Source organism: Apodemus sylvaticus, chromosome 15 (assembly GCF_947179515.1).
Source record: "Apodemus sylvaticus chromosome 15, mApoSyl1.1, whole genome shotgun sequence".
Lineage (NCBI taxonomy): Eukaryota > Metazoa > Chordata > Mammalia > Rodentia > Muridae > Apodemus > Apodemus sylvaticus.
The window spans coordinates 62369333-62385870 of NC_067486.1; positions in this window are offsets into that span (position 1 = coordinate 62369333).

Genomic DNA, 16538 nt, shown 5'->3' on the forward strand with positions numbered 1-16538 from the left:
CACACATACCACACACACATATACATAACATACATATTATTTGTTTCAGTCAAACTTAGGGATGTTCACATTTCTTGGCCATAGGACTTCAGAATCATTCATTCTGTGGTTGTAAAAAACAAGAAAAAGATCAAATCTAGGCCAGCATGAGAACTTTAATACAAGTAATATATATAATGCATAATCAACTAAGGATCCATTAGTTAATGAAACAAAGTGAGCTGCAAATATCAAAAAATTTAAAGAAAACTCAAGAGACCAAAATAGATTTTTTTTTTTAAGGGAAAAAGGAAAATGTGAGGAATTTCTCATGACTCTTCTAAGTTGTATAACAGGGCCATCATTTGATTCAGCATTCTCCATTGATAAAATGTGGGCAGCTTCTAATATTTTACTGACATGACACAATATTTATACTTGTTGGTTTTTCTTTTTTTTTGTGTGCAAGTATTTCTTAGAACTGGGTCAAAGGGTATGAAAATACACTGTTATGCAACTGACACTTTTAACCTATTACTTAATAAAATTATAAAAGTGTGTCCAGATCACTAAATATTCAATTTAGCTGCCTAATATAATAATCTATGCATATGTTAAAATTTATTTTCTCATCTTTCTCAAGTGCTAGGAACTGATCAGCTTCGGAATGCTCACTGCTATGAACCGTTTTGGAATATTGTCTTAAACTCAGAGATGAACCTCCAGAAACATGAGAGCTTATTCATAGACTATGAATATTAAAAACGATAGCTTCTATTGTTTCTCTGTATTAGAGAAATAGCACATCCTTATCCTTGACCAAGAAACACCAATAGGCACTATTACCCTAGCCGCGCCGCCCTAGCTGCCAGAGATAACTTCTGCTCTGGTCTGCTTACATACATTTGTATATACATAAAATGTATATACATTTATATAAATGTAGCGAGTGCTACTTAGCGCCACTAATAATAACAACCTGTCATTTACCCCCATCACTTACAATATCTGCATAGTTTTGCCTCGGGTGCACAAATCTTACTTCTATAAGGCCTTACTGCTGGGCGTTTAGGTCATCAATGACACTTTTCTGGGATGTGCAGTGAAAGTGGGAGGGGCCCTCTCACTGCTGAGGAGCCTTTAAGAAAGGTCCCTGAGTATTCCACCAGGGACAAAGATGGCAGAAACGCCAGGAGTGGGACGGTACTGTGCTGAAGTACAGACCGGGCTTTTCATAGAGAGGAAGTGTGGGGCAGAGTTATCAGCCAGTGCCTGGAGCAGGCCCCTGAAGGTGAGCACATAGGTGGGCGTGGCTAGCCCGTGAGGGCCCAGGGAGTCAAATCCTTCACTTCAGCTCAAGCTGCAATTAACTGTCAGCGCCTCAAGTGTGGTGTGTGATCGCAGCTGCTCCAGAAGGCTGCTAAGCAAAGCCCACAGTCAGCTTTCAAAGGTCACGTACGGGGGTTTTGGCCTGGAGCCAGACGCCACAACCAAAACCATATTGCCGAGACTTGTCTGGTGTCCTTTCCTCCCCACTTGGATACACAAGGGTGCCCGTGGTATAAGAGGACGTTTGTCAGGATTTGAACAAGGAACAAAATGATTTCCTTTGCGGTATGTCTCTGACATCCGAGGGGGACACGAGTTCTGGCATAATTGAGCAACTGAACATATCAAGATCCTGGGCAGGATGGCCAAGCCCCGCATGGTGAGGTTCCCACCTTAATACAAGTACCCTGTCTTCAGACACACCAGTGGGACATCATATCTCATTGCAGATAGTTGTGATCCACCAGGTGGTTGCTGAGACTTGAACTCAGGACCTCTGGGAGAGCAGACAGTGTTCTTAGCCACCGAGCTGTCTCTCCAGACCCAGGGTCTTTTTAAGTGAGACTGTGTGTACTGGCTGGTTTTGTGTCAACTTGACAGGCTGGAGTTATCACAAAGAAAGGAGCTTCAGTTGGGGAAGTGCCTCCATGAGATCCAGCTGTGGGGCATTTTCTCAATTAGTGATCAAGTGGGGAGGGCCCCTTGTGGGTGGTGCCATCCCTGGGCTGGTGGTCTTGGGTTCTATAAGAGAGCAGGCTGAGCAAGCCAGGGGAAGCAAGCCAGTAAGAAACATCCCTCCATGGCCTCTGCATCAGCTCCTGCTTCCTGACCTGCTTGAGTTCCAGTCCTGACTTCCTTTAGTGATGAACTGCAACGTGGAAGTGTAAGCTCAATAAACCCTTTCCTCTACAACTTGCTTCTTGGTCATGATGTTTGTGCAGGAATAGAAACCCTGACTAAGACACTGAGCTAGCTCCAGTCATTTCGGCTGAGGTTCTTCAGTAATGAATCCTTTACACGAGCCTCGTGAATGATGGCCCTGTTGCACGACTGAAGATAGTCAGGAGAAATTCCTCATGCTTTCCTTTTTCCTTTAAAAAAAAATCATCTATTTTGGTCTCCCTTGAGTTTCCTTTAATTTTTTTTTTTTTTGATATTTGCAGCTCACTCTATTTCATTAACTAATGGATCCTTAGTCAATTATGCATTATATATACTACTTGTATTAAAGTTGTCATGCTGGCCTAGATTTGATCTTTTTCTTGTTCTTCAAAACCACAGAATGAATGATTCTCAAGGCCTATGCCCAACAGATGTGAACATCCCTGAGTCTGACTAAAACATCAGTCTGCCTATGACCGTTACTGTTTTGCTGTCAATCACAGGAGAGCACTGCTTAATGCTCTTGGGGAGTGACACAGGCTTCCATAAATTCTGACCCTTAAAGATTTCATTTCTGCTTAGGTTATAGAAAGAGTTCTTTAGGCAAGATCTTTAGATGGATCCTTCCCTGACTACCCATGTTCCTCTGACTTCCTGACAATCCCCTTTCTTTACAAGATCTCATGTGTGCCAGGTTGTCCGCAACCTTCCCAGGGCTAGGATTATAGACACGAAACACTTAATGCTGGGATCAAACCTGGGCTCCACACAAGCCTTTGCTGAGGGACACCCTTTGGTCATTTATTACGTTTAAAGATTTATTTATTTATGTGTGTGTGTGTGTGTGTGCGAGAGAGAGAGCGAGAGAGAGAGAGAGAGAGAGAGAGAGAGAGAGAGAGAGAGAGCCTGTGGTGATTACAGAAGATGCACAGGAGACTGCAGAGAACAAAAGAGCAAGCTGGAGTCCCTTGAAATTTGGAATCACAAGCAGTTGAAGGCAGGAAGAGCAAGCACTCTTAACTCCTGAGAGCCATCTTCTGAACCTTCGCTCACTTATTATTTTTTAATGTAAAAGCTAAATAAGGAGGTCACACAGCAGTGTAATGCTCCCGAGCTAAGTGATTAAAAATGTTAAGATGCTAAATTTCTGTTATGTCTATCTTCTGTAACTAGAAAGTAAATAATCACATGCAAACTCACTTTAATAAAAAAAAAAAAGTATTTGCAGGAAGAGAGACTATCTGGGTGTGTGAGCAGCCCCCAGGTGACATTTGAAACGAGCTTAATGCCCCGGGCTGTGACTCTCACACTCGGCAGTTGAGGTTAACCTTGGCTTTTATGGGGTGCTCAGAAAGGAGCCAGGACATGCATATTTGTCTGGAGCAGGGAGAGGAGAACCTAGTCATTTTAAATTCCCATTTGGGTTGGAATTAGGCTCTGCACTGTTGTGTGAAATTAAAGAGCAGGGGAATTTATTGGGCAGTGTGACCAGTTTTCTTCCTGAGTAACCAAGGGTTTGACTTGTACAGAATCCAGGTAAAACCTGGGCTGGATTCTTGTGGCACAGAATTGGTCCTAGACTCACAGACTCCTAGAACAGTCATGGAAAGAAGTCACATGCCCTACTTCCACATGAAGACAGTGAGGACCAGGGAAGGGATGGCATGTTCCAAGGGTGCATGGATGGCAGGTGACTGAACCAGGACTAACTTAGGTCTCCAGCGCTGTTTTTCCATGATGATGATGATGATGATGACAGATTTTAAAGGATATCAGACCTCACAGCCCAAATATCTTCCCTCTATTTCTCTCCTTGTTAAATGCTCAAATAGTGCTAGTGATTCTTGGTGGATGATGTTTTGTAATTACTCTTTTGATATTATATGATCCTAATAACTAATCCATCTCTAGCATATTCTTGCCCGAATTCTATGCGTGAAATCAGCCCAAAGCATTCCCTTTGCATACTACCCTGATTCTGTGACATGTATGGTTTTATGTTTTAATATCTCTGAAATCAGAACGCAGGAGGAAAGCTGCCATCGGCCTGGCCAGGGCCTTAGCCTGGCTCTCATGGCCTCTGTGCCTTTATGGACAGGTCTGAAGTGTTCTAATGACAAACTGCTGGCAAGAACAAGAAAGCCACTATAAATCAAAACTTGCCAAGGGCATGACAGTCATGGGGAAATGAATCCCAGAAACAACAGACCTTTCTTTTGGAAACGATCACATTACCTGTATTTGGGTAATATAGGGACCAGCACTGTAGAGAAAGCCATTGTCAGAAGCTGAGTTATGTAAAGTCATCAGAATGGAGGCATTGAGGACCAAGACAACTCTGTGTGTGTGTGTGTGTGTGTGTGTGTGTGTGTGTGTTCATGCGCGCAGTGTGTGCATGTATGTGTGCATATGCGTTGTGTATCCATCTTAGTCTCTCTGTGCCCTTCTCTCTCTCTCTCTGTGTGTGTGTGTCTCTTGTGTGCCTTTGAAACTTTAAACATACACCCGAAGCATTGCTTTTATTAAATTTAAAACAAAGTCCTAAGTGTGTTTGTAACGGAACATTAAATGAAGTGATTTTTACAACCCTTGGCAGCTTCCAGTAGATGAAATAAATAAAAACACACAGTGTTGATATTAAACCACAAGAGAGATGGAAGAGAATCCCGTTTTCAATTTTCTTCTAGACTTTGTTTGCAACAACATCAGAATTCCTAAGAGGCCTCAGAGGCTCAAGCTACGTAGAACCCCAGGTTTGTCTTCCGCATAGAGCGCAGGGTTCAAACGCGCAATTCCGAGCTTTTCTCGACTGACGTGTCTTTTGCTTTTCACCTTTCATTTAGATAATTTGTGTTTCCACTAGGAAATTACCCACTGTCTTTGAAATTCATTTGTTGACATAGAATCCTTAAGTCTTAATCGCATCTGTCTCTCTGTGGCTGACCAATCGCTTTCACCCAGGCCCTTCCTGACCAGCTCGGCACAGCCCTTTATAAATGAGACTGTTAACTTGGACCTGTCGATGCTCGTAGAGTGTCTTTTCTGCTACAATCACTTGCTTTCTCTTCCCTCCTTTGCTGTTTTTTTAAAATCTATTTTTAAAAAATAAAGTGTGTTTTTATTTTCTCATTTAACATTCAAAATACACAAGGCACACATTTTTATTTTCTGAGTGGTTTTTACTGTGACATTTGGATTACGGTTTTAAAAAAGTGTTCTTTTTCTGGTTCATTTATAAATAATGTATACTTTGAATTTTTTCCCTCTTCACATGAATTTGATTATTTAAAAATTGTAACTTTGGGGCCTGGAGAGATGGCTCAGCCGTTAAGAGCACCGACTGTTCTTCCAGAGGTCCTGAGTTCAAATCCCAGCAACTGCATGGTGGCTCACAATCATCTGTAACGAGATCCGATGCCATCTTCTGCTGTGTCTGAAGACAGCGACAGTATACTCATATATATGAAAGAAATATGTCCGGAAGAGGGACTGCTGCGAGCGGGGCTGCAGAGAGCAGGGCTGGAGGGGCTGGAAAAAAAATGTAGCTTTGAGTATATGTGAGTTTCTGCATGTGGGTGGGTGTATACCAGCATAGGGTCCCCCAGAGGCCACCAGGTCTTCTGGAGTTGGAGTTAGTGTTTATGAGCTGTCCAGGCTGCATGCTGGGAACCAAACTTTAGTTTTCTGTGAGAGCAGCACTATATGAGTTCTAAATGATGGAGCCTTTGCCCTAGCCCCAATTTTGATAACTTTTATATTATCTAATTTAAACTGTACTTTGGCGGAGACCGTGTCTAGGGGCGTGGTCCAGCAGTACAGAGAAAAGCAAGGGGCTCAGGTGAGTCTTGGTGTCATAAAGCTACCAGACCAGAGAAGGAAGTGGAAATTTAAGGGTTTCCCCCCCCCCCCCCGGACAGGTTCTCACTATGTAGTCCATAACTGGCCTCGTGCTCCTGACTCTTCTGCCTTTGACTTCTGAATGCTGGCTATAGCCTGCTCACTTCAACGATTTATTCATCATGAAATAGCTCTCACTTTTGTAAGTATTCCATGGATACCAAAAAATCTTGTTTTCGTTTTTTGATCAAGAGGTGCTTTGTCTCTACATAGGCAGAAATTGGCATATTGGAGTCTTCAGTATAATTATCTAGTTTTTCTTGTGTTTCTTACAGTTTGGGCCTCATACAGCTAGTCATTGTGTTGCTTATCACGTGTGCATATGCTGTCACGATCCACGTCTTTACTGTGTACTTCTAACCCGAGTTGCTCCATACCACGTCTTCCCGCCTTCATCGTCTTCCTAGCTCTGTGATGGCTTGTCTGTTGGTTGGTTGGTTGGTTGAATCCTCTCTTACACATTTTCTTCAGGTGAAATATATAGGCATTTGTCTCCCACTTCTGACATATCTGCAACTAGATTTCTTTCTCCCTGATAACTGAATAGAGTTTTGACTGGTCATGGATTTCACAAGCTGGAGTCTGTTTCTATCAGAAGTCTGTGGATATTATTGACTTAACTTGAAGAGAACAGATTCTGTTTGCTTTTTAAAATAAGTTTTATTTATTTATATGTGTGAGTGACTATCTGGCCTGCATGTATGTGTACCACATGCATGCAGTACCTGAAGAGGCCAGAGGGGGTGTCTTATCTCTTAGAACTGGGGGACAGTTGTCAGTTGCTGCTTGCAGGAACCTGACCTTTGTTCTCTGCAAGAATAGCCCGTGCTCTTTAATTGCTGAGACATCTTTCCAGCCCCTGGATTCCATCCAATCTTTTGTGTACTTTGCTTGTAATCCCCTCATCCCACCCCTGAAACACACAGAGTTTCAAATCTCATCAGGAACAGTCTGGAATGGATTTTCCTGAATGAGCCATTCAGCACAGTGTCTGGGATTTCTCTGTCCAAGAACTTTTCTCCATTGCAAGTTTCTTTCTTTTCCTTTATCGGAGCCTTTTGCCTATGCAGATCCAGCAACACAGTCCACTAAACCCTTAGACTTCACTCCAGTCTCTTGCTTTAATCTTTGCTCTGTGCTTTGGAATAATTTTCCCTTGATGTTTTAGCCCATTAATTTGGACCTCTGTTGTGATTATTCTCTCCTTTCATTTAGGTATAAAATTAGTTGTAAAAAATCTTCTCAGACTTAAAAAAAAAATCACTTCTATATTTCTTATTGTGTGTGTATGTACGTGCAGTTGTGGAAGTTGGTTCTCTCCTTCTGCCTTTGGGTTCCCAGAATCAAACTGAGGTAAAGCTTTGTAGCAAGTGCCTTTACCCTTTGAGTCATCTGGTTAGTAGCCCTCTTTGTTTTTTGAGACAGAGTCATGTTATATATAGTCCAGGCTCTATTATACTTGGAATCCTCCAACTTCTGACAAGTCTGGGATTATAGGTAAGCCCGCCCTGCCCTCCCTCTCTCTCTCTCTCTCTCTCTCTCTCTCTCTCTCTGACTCTGAGACAGGGTTTCTCTGTGTAGCCCTGGCTGTCCTGGAACTCACTCTGTGGACCACGCTGGACTCAAACTGAGAAATTTGCCTGCCTCTGCCTCCCAAATGCTGGAATTAAAGGCATGTGCCACCACTGCCAGGCTCCCTGTCTCTTTAGATACAATGTTATTTCCTTTGTGGTTCCTTTGTGGGTTCAGTGGCTTCTAGGGATTGGGGCTTTTGTGAAGTGGCTGTTCCCAGTCACACAGCTACAGAGGGAGGGAATGTGCTTTCCTTTGTCCAAGCTTCCTGTGAAAGACAAACTGTGCAGTGTTCTTCTGAAGCAGCAGGGAAGATACCTGCTCACTGCTCTTGGCCCTCCTCTCAGAGGTGGAAGGAGGGAGGAGGGAGAATGGGGGAGGGAGGAGGAAAGAAAGAGGAGGGGGAGGGAGGAGAGGGGAGGGAGGAGGGAGGAGGGAGGGCCTGTATGTCAGAATTTGTTGGTTTTACGTCAGATCAACTGAAATGAGTTGTTTTCCTCCCAGCGCCAAGCTTCTGGAATAACAACTCAGACTCAAAATATACTAATTTACAAATACCTAGGCCATATAGCTAGGCCAGTTCCCTGAGTATCTAATAATGTAAAAATAACTCATTTACACTAGTCTACACTCTGCCACGTGGGTGGTCACCTCTGCTCAGGGATCATGTGTCTGTCCTCCTTGTATCTCCCCCGCCCCACTCCTCCCGTGCCTTGCTGTATCCCAGAATTCTTTTTTTTTTTTCATTCTTTTTTTTTATTCGATATAATTTATTTACATTTCAAATGATTTCCCCTTTTCTAGCCCCCCCCCCACTCCCCGAAAGTCCCGTAAGCCCCCTTCTCTTCCCCTGTCCTCCCTCCCACCCCTTCCCAGTTCCCCGTTCTGGTTTTGCCAAATACTGTTTCACTGAGTCTTTCCAGAACCAGGGACCACTCCTGCTTTCTTCTTGTATCTCATTTGATGTGTGGATTATGTTTTGGGTATTCCAGTTTTCTAGGTTAATAACCACTTATTAGTGAGTGCATACCATGATTCACCTTTTGAGTCTGGGTTACCTCACTTAGTATGATGTTCTCTAGCTCCATCCATTTGCCTAAGAATTTCATGAATTCATTGTTTCTAATGGCTGAATAGTACTCCATTGTGTAGATATACCACATTTTTTGTATCCACTCTTCTGTTGAGGGATACCTGGGTTCTTTCCAGCATCTGGCAATTATAAATAGGGCTGCTATGAACATAGTAGAGCATGTATCCTTATTACATGGTGGGGAATCCTCTGGGTATATGCCCAGGAGTGGTATAGCAGGATCTTCTGGAAATGAGGTGCCCAGTTTTCGGAGGAACCGCCAGACTGCTTTCCAGAGTGGTTGTACCAATTTGCAACCCCACCAGCAGTGGAGGAGTGTTCCTCTTTCTCCGCACCCTCTCCAACACCTGCTGTCTCCTGAATTTTTAATCTTAGCCATTCTGACTGGTGTAAGATGAAATCTTAGGGTTGTTTTGATTTGCATTTCCCTAATGACTAATGAAGTTGAGCATTTTTTAAGATGCTTCTCCGCCATCCGAAGTTCTTCAGGTGAGAATTCTTTGTTTAACTCTGTACCCCATTTTTTAATAGGGTTTTTCGGTTTTCTGGAGTCTAACTTCTTGAGTTCTTTATATATATTGGATATTAGCCCTCTATCTGATGTAGGATTGGTGAAGATCTTTTCCCAATTTGTTGGTTGCCGATTTGTCCTCTTGATGGTGTCCTTTGCCTTACAGAAACTCTGTAACCTTATGAGGTCCCATTTGTCAATTCTTGCTCTTAGAGCATACGCTATTGGTGTTCTGTTCAGAAACTTTCTCCCTGTACCGATGTCCTCAAGGGTCTTCCCCAGTTTCTTTTCTATTAGCTTCAGAGTGTCTGGCTTTATGTGGAGGTCCTTGATCCATTTGGAGTTGAGCTTAGTACAAGGAGACAAGGATGGATCAATTCGCATTCTTCTGCATGCTGACCTCCAGTTGAACCAGCACCATTTGTTGAAAAGGCTATCTTTTTTCCATTGGATGTTTTCAGCCTCTTTGTCGAGGATCAAGTGGCCATAGGTGTGTGGGTTCATTTCTGGATCTTCAATCCTGTTCCATTGATCCTCCTGCCTGTCACTGTACCAATACCATGCAGTTTTTAACACTATTGCTCTGTAGTATTGCTTGAGGTCAGGGATACTGATTCCCCCAGATTTTCTTTTGTTGCTGAGAATAGTTTTAGCTATCCTGGGTTTTTTGTTGTTCCAGATGAATTTGATAATTGCTCTTTCTAACTCTGTGAAGAATTGAGTTGGGATTTTGATGGGTATTGCATTGAATCTGTATAGTGCTTTAGGCAAAATGGCCATTTTAACTATATTGATTCTACCGATCCATGAGCATGGGAGGTTTTCCCATTTTTTGAGGTCTTCTTCCATTTCCTTCTTCAGAGTCTTGAAGTTCTTGTCATACAGATCTTTCGCATGTTTGGTAAGAGTCACCCCAAGATACTTTATACTGTTTGTGGCTATTGTGAAGGGGGTCATTTCCCTAATTTCTTTCTCAGCCTGCTTATCCTTTGAGTATAGGAAGGCCACTGATTTGCTGGAGTTGATTTTGTAACCTGCCACTTTGCTGAAGTTGTTTATCAGCTATAGGAGCTCTCTAGTGGAGTTCTTTGGGTCACTTAGGTAGACGATCATGTCGTCTGCAAATAATGATAGTTTGACTTCCTCCTTTCCAATTTGTATACCTTTGACCTCCTTATGTTGTCAAATTGCCCGAGCTAGTACCTCAAGTACAATATTGAAAAGATAAGGAGAAAGGGGGCAGCTTTGTCTGGTCCCTGATTTCAGTGGGATTGCTTCAAGTTTCTCTCCGTTTAGTTTGATGCTGGCTACCGGTTTGCTGTATATTGCTTTTACTATGTTTAGGTATGGGCCTTGAATTCCTGTTCTCTCCAAGACTTTAAGCATGAAAGGATGCTGAATTTTGTCAAATGCTTTTTCAGCATCCAATGAAATGACCATGTGGTTTTGTTCTTTGAGTTTGTTTATGTAGTGGATTGTATTGATGGATTTCCGTATATTGAACCAACCCTGCATTCCCGGGATAAAGCCTACTTGATCATGGTGGATGATCGTTTTGATGTGTTCTTGGATTCGGTTGGCAAGAATTTTATTGAGTATTTTTGCATCGATGTTCATAAGGGAAATTGGTCTGAAGTTCTCTTTCTTTGTTGGATCTTTGTGTGGCTTTGGTATCAGCGTAATTGTGGCTTCGTAGAAGGAATTGGGTAGTGTTCCTTCTGTTTCTATTTTGTGGAATAGTTTGAAGAGTATTGGTGTTAACTCTTCTTTGAAGGTCTGGTAGAATTCTGCACTGAAACCATCTGGTCCTGTGCTTTTTTTGGTTGGAAGACTTTCTATGACTCCTTCTATTTCTTTAGGCTTTATGGGACTGTTCAGATGGTCTAGTTGGTCCTGATTTAATTTTGGTATTTGGTATCTGTCAAGGAAATTGTCCATTTCCTCCAGATTCTCCAGTTGTGTTGAGTACAGGCTCTTGTAGTAGGATCTGATGATTTTTTGGATTTCCTCAGTTTCCGTTGTTATGTCTCCCTTTTCATTTCTAAGTTTGTTAATTTGGATACTTTCTCTGTGCCCTTTGGTCAGTCTGGCTAAGGGTTTATCTATCTTGTTGATTTTCTCAAAGAACCAGCTCCTGGTTTTGTTGATTTTTTGTATGGTTCTCTTTGTTTCTACTTGATTGATTTCGGCCCTGAGTTTGATGATTTCCTGCCTTCTACTCCTCCTGGGTGAAATAGCTTCTTTTTGTTCTAGGGCTTTCAGGTGTGTCATTAAGTTGGTAATGTGTGCTCTCTCCATTTTCTTTTTGGAGGCACTCAGGGCTATGAGTTTTCCTCTTAGCACTGCTTTCATTGTGTCCCATAGATTTGGGTATGTTGTGTTTTCATTTTCATTGTGTTCTAAAAAGTCTTTAATTTCTTTCTTTATTTCTTCCTTGACCAAGGTATCATTGAGTAGAGTATTGTTCAATTTCCACGTGTATGTGGGTTTTCTGTTGTTTCTGTTGCTATTGAAGACCACTTTTATTCCATAGTGATCAGATAGGAGGCATGGGATTAGTTCTATCTTCTTATATTTGTTGAGGTCTGTCTTGTGACCAATTATATGGTCGATTTTGGAGAAGGTACCATGAGGTGCTGAAAAAAAGGTATATTCTTTTGTTTTAGGATAGAATGTTCTATATATATCAGTTAAATCTAATTGGTCCAAAGCTTCGATTAGTTTCATTGTGTCCTTGTTTAGTTTCTGTTTTCCTGATCGGTCCATTGAGGAAAGTGCAGTGTTGAAGTCACCCACAATTATTGTGTTAGGTGCAATGTGTGCTTTGAGTTTTAATAAAGTTTCTTTTATGAAAGAGGGTGCCCTTGCATTTGGAGCATAGATATTCAGGATTGAGAGTTCTTCTTGTTGTATTTTTCCTTTGACCAGCAAGAAGTGTCCCTCAGAGTCTCTTTTGATGACTTTGGGTTGAAAGTCAATTTTATCTGATATTAAAATGGCTACTCCAGCTTGTTTCCTGAGACCATTTGCTTGTAAAATTGTCTTCCAGCCTTTTACTCTAAGGTAGTGTTTGTCTTTGACCCTGAGGTGTGTTTCCTGTAAGCAGCAAAATGTAGGGTCCTGTTTACGTATCCAGTCAGTTAGTCTGTGTCTTTTTATTGGGGCATTGAGTCCATTGATGTTAAGAGATATTAAGGAATAGTGATTGTTACTTCCTATCATTTTTGACGTTATTTTTTAAATTTGATTGCTTAACTTCTTTTGGGTTTGATGAAAGGTTACTATCTTGCTTTTTTCAGGGTGAAGTTTCCCTCCTTGTATTGGTGTTGTCCTCCTATTATCCTTTTTAGGGCTGGGTTTGTGGATAGATATTGGGTGAACTTGGTTTTGTCGTGAAATATCTTAGTTTCTCCATCTATGGTGATTGAGAGTTTTGCTGGATATAGTAGTTTTGGTTGGCATTTGTGTTCTCTTAGAGTCTGCATGAGATCTGCCCAGGACCTTCTAGCCTTCATAGTCTCAGGTGAAAAGTCTGCTGTGATTCTGATAGGTCTTCCTTTATATGTTACTTGGCCTTTTTCTCTTACTGCCTTTAATATTCTTTCTTTGTTTAGAACATTTGGTGTTTTGATTATTATGTGACGGGAAGTATTTCTGTTCTGGTCCAGTCTGTTTGGAGTTCTGTAGGCTTCTTGTATATTCATGGGCATCTCTCTCTTTAGGTTAGGGAAGTTTTCTTCCATAATTTTATTGAAGATATTTGCTGGCCCTTTAAGTTGTAAATCTTCACTCTCATCTATGCCTATAATCCTTAGGTTTGGTCTTCTCATTGTGTCCTGGATTTCCTGGATATTTTGGGTTACAAGCTTTTTGCATTTTGCATTTTCTTTAACTGTTGAGTCCATGGTTTCTATGGAATCTTCAGCATCTGAGATTCTTTCTTCTATTTCTTGTATTCTGTTGTTGATATTTGCATCTCTGTCCCCTGATTTCTTCCCAAGGCTTTCTATCTCCAAAGTTGTCTCCTTTTGAGTTTTCTTAGTTGTTTCTACTTCTGATTTTAGATCCTGGATGGTTTTGCTTAGCTCCTTCACTTGCTTGTTTGTGCTTTCCTGTAATTCTTTAAGAGATTTTTGTGTTTTTTCTTTCATGACCTCAGCCTGTTGACCAAAGTTCTCCTGTATTTCTTTAAGAGATTTTTGTGTTTCATCTTTCATGACCTCAGCCTGTTGACCAAAGTTCTCCTGTATTTCTTTAAGTGTTTTTTGCATTTCCTCCTTGTTGGCTTTTGTATTCTCCTGGATTTCTTTCAATGATTTTTGTGTTTCCCTTGCAAGGGCTTCTAACTTTTGATCCATTTTCTCCTGAATGTCCTTCATGTGTTCCTGTACCAGCATCATGACCAGTGATTTTAAATCCAAATCTTGTTTTACTGGTGTGATGGGGTATCCAGGACTTGCTGGTAGAGGAGAATTTGGTTCAGATGTTGCCATATTGCCTTGATTTCTGTTAGTGACGTTCCTGCGTTTGCCTTTTGCCATCTAGCTCTCACTGGTGTTACTTGGTCTTGTCAGTGCTGGACTCACCAGTGCAAGCTGCCCCTTCCCCGTTGGCCTCTGGTGCACAGCTTACACTCTGCACTGCCTGTAGACAGGGTGCTGTTGTCCAGGCTGTTCAGATCCCGAAGCAGGCACCTGAAGGCTCCCGCTGGGGCCCACAGGATTTATTGGAGCACACCGACTTCTCCCAGCTGGCCGCCCGGAAGCCCCCACTAGCCTCTTGAGGGACCTGGAGATGTGGCGGCCACCCAGGCTGATCTGAAGCGGAGAGAGTTGACCTGAGGGCTTCTGCCTGAGGCCTTGCCCCAGATTGTGTCTGTGGGCCAGATGGAACCCGTGTGCACCCCCAGGGAGCTCCGAAGGTGTATGTTGCTGTGACCTCCCCTGTGTTCCGCTCACTCCGATGGGCAGCCGATTTCCCCAACCGGGCTGGCGCACACTAGGTTAGCCTTGTCGCCCGGGCCCTGAGTCCAGGCAAACGCCTGGGAGGCCAAGGTCCGAGCAAAATTCCCCTAGGGCTATGACTGTTATTTGGGTCTGCCAGGTGACCCTGATGGCGGGCGTGCGCATCCGCGCTCCCCGAAAGCACCAGGAGAGTCTGTTGTGCTAATAACCTCCTGGGCGGGTTGACACACAGATGGTCCACCAAGCCGCCCAGTTCTTGGGGTCAGTCCTGTGCCTTTTGGGGCCTAGACCCCCGTTTTGTTAGCCTCAGGCTACGCTTGTTAGCAGTCTCTGCCCTCCCGAGCACTCTGGCTCCTGTAGGCAAAATGGCGGTGCGTGCGCCGGCCGGGGCAAAAAAAACTCCTGGCTGGGTTGGCGCCCCGATGGCCACTCGAACAGCCCAGGGCCTGGGTGCAGGCCAACGCCCGTCTGGCTCAGACCCCTGCAGTGTTGGGCCTAGGATTATGTTTGTGTACCTCAGTCTGACCGATCTCTGGAGCCTGGGATCAAGATGGAGGTGAGTCTCTCCTGACTGGCGGGAAGCCGAGTTCTGAAGTGGCTTCCGTGCAGCGAAAGGCTCCGCAGAACCGCAACTGCTTGCTGCCCGGCTGGTCAGCGAAGGTCAGTGGTTGTGGGCGCAGGGCCTAACTGGACCCTGTGTCGCCTTGGTTCCACCGCTGATGGCCCTTCAGCTGGAGCAGCCACTGCTCCCCAGAATTCTTTCTGCCTACCAGATGTCCCCCTTCTATTTCTTATAGGCTTATATTTTTAAATGGATAAGAAATACATCCATAGAATATACAAGATTTCCTCTCTACAATCAACCACTTGGTCTTTATTCCAGGACGACTTCATACCTGTATTTCTCAAGGGATAAAATAGAAAAGCCATCTTTTAACATAATGGTCACATCAGGGCCTCTCTGATCCTTGTGGTCGAGTGAAAGCACACATTCTGCTTTCTGCCTTGAGTTACTAAGCGTCCATCTTTGGTGTGCATATGTATGTATTTGCACAAGATCTGAAGAGATGATCTGACCCAAGAGTTCCCAAGGATACAAAATAATGAGTGATTAGCTTATAATTCAAATGCATATAGACTCAGTCATGAGAGCCATTTACCAGTGGGGCTGGAAACTAGTTGGCCCCCTTTCCTCCTGGATGCCAACCCCGCCCCTATATACATTAGTTTCTTTCTCTTTCTTTCTTTCTTTCTTTCTTTCTTTCTTTCTTTCTTTCTTTCTTTCTTTCTTTCTTTCTTTCTTTCTTTCTTCCTTCCTTCCTTCCTTCCTTCCTTCCTCCTTCCTTCCTTCCTTCCTTTCAGTGCAGGCCTGAAAGCGTCATTGTCAAGAGCCCCTCTTCCCAGTCACAGTGGTTGCAGCCACTGATGTGGAGAGAGCTTGGGTGCTGTTGTTTATTTTCTCCTCAGCCGCTGTTATACAGATGCAAGGCGGGGACTGTGGAGTGGCATCCCTGTGTGTGTTTAGTTCACAGTGGTCAGAGGAGTTGTGGATTGGGAGAAAGTAATGGGGGGATGCCAGTTCTGTTCGGTTGTGATAAAACATTCTGACCAAAAGCAACTTGGGAGTGGGGGATGGACATACACTTCCAGGTCAAATCTGTCAGTCACAGAGGGAATTCTGGGCAGAAACTTGAAGGAGCAGCTGGATGTAGAGATCATGGACGGGCACTACTTGCTGGTCTACTCCTTGGTTCATGCTCAGTGAACTTTTTATATCGCCATGGGACCACCAGTTTGAGAAATGCTGCCACCCACAATGGGCAGGGCCTCCTACACCAATTAATGAGCAATGTAATCTCTCATAGACATAACAGATTAACCTACCTAGGCAAACCCTCAGCTAAGGTGTCTTCAGATGATTCCTGGCTGTTATCAGTTAACAGGCATTCGAATAAGTGTGTACGCTCTTTGTACTGGCTAGTTTTGTGTCAACTTGACACAAGCTAGAGTCATCAGAGGGAAATAAGCCTCCCCTGTACAGCTGAAGAGGATTTTTCTTAATTAGTGATCGATGGGGGAGGGCCCAGCCCATTGTGGGCGGTGCCATCCCCGGGCTGGTAGGCCTGGACTCCCTAAGAAAGCAGGCTGAGCAAGTCAGGGGAGCAAGCCAGTAAGCAGCACCGGCCATGTCTCCTGCATTGGCTCCCGCCTCCAGGTCCCAGCCCGGCTTGAGTTCCTGTCCTGACTTTCTCCAATAATGACTTATGATCTGGAAGTGTAAGCCAGATAAACCTTTTGCTCCCCAACTTGC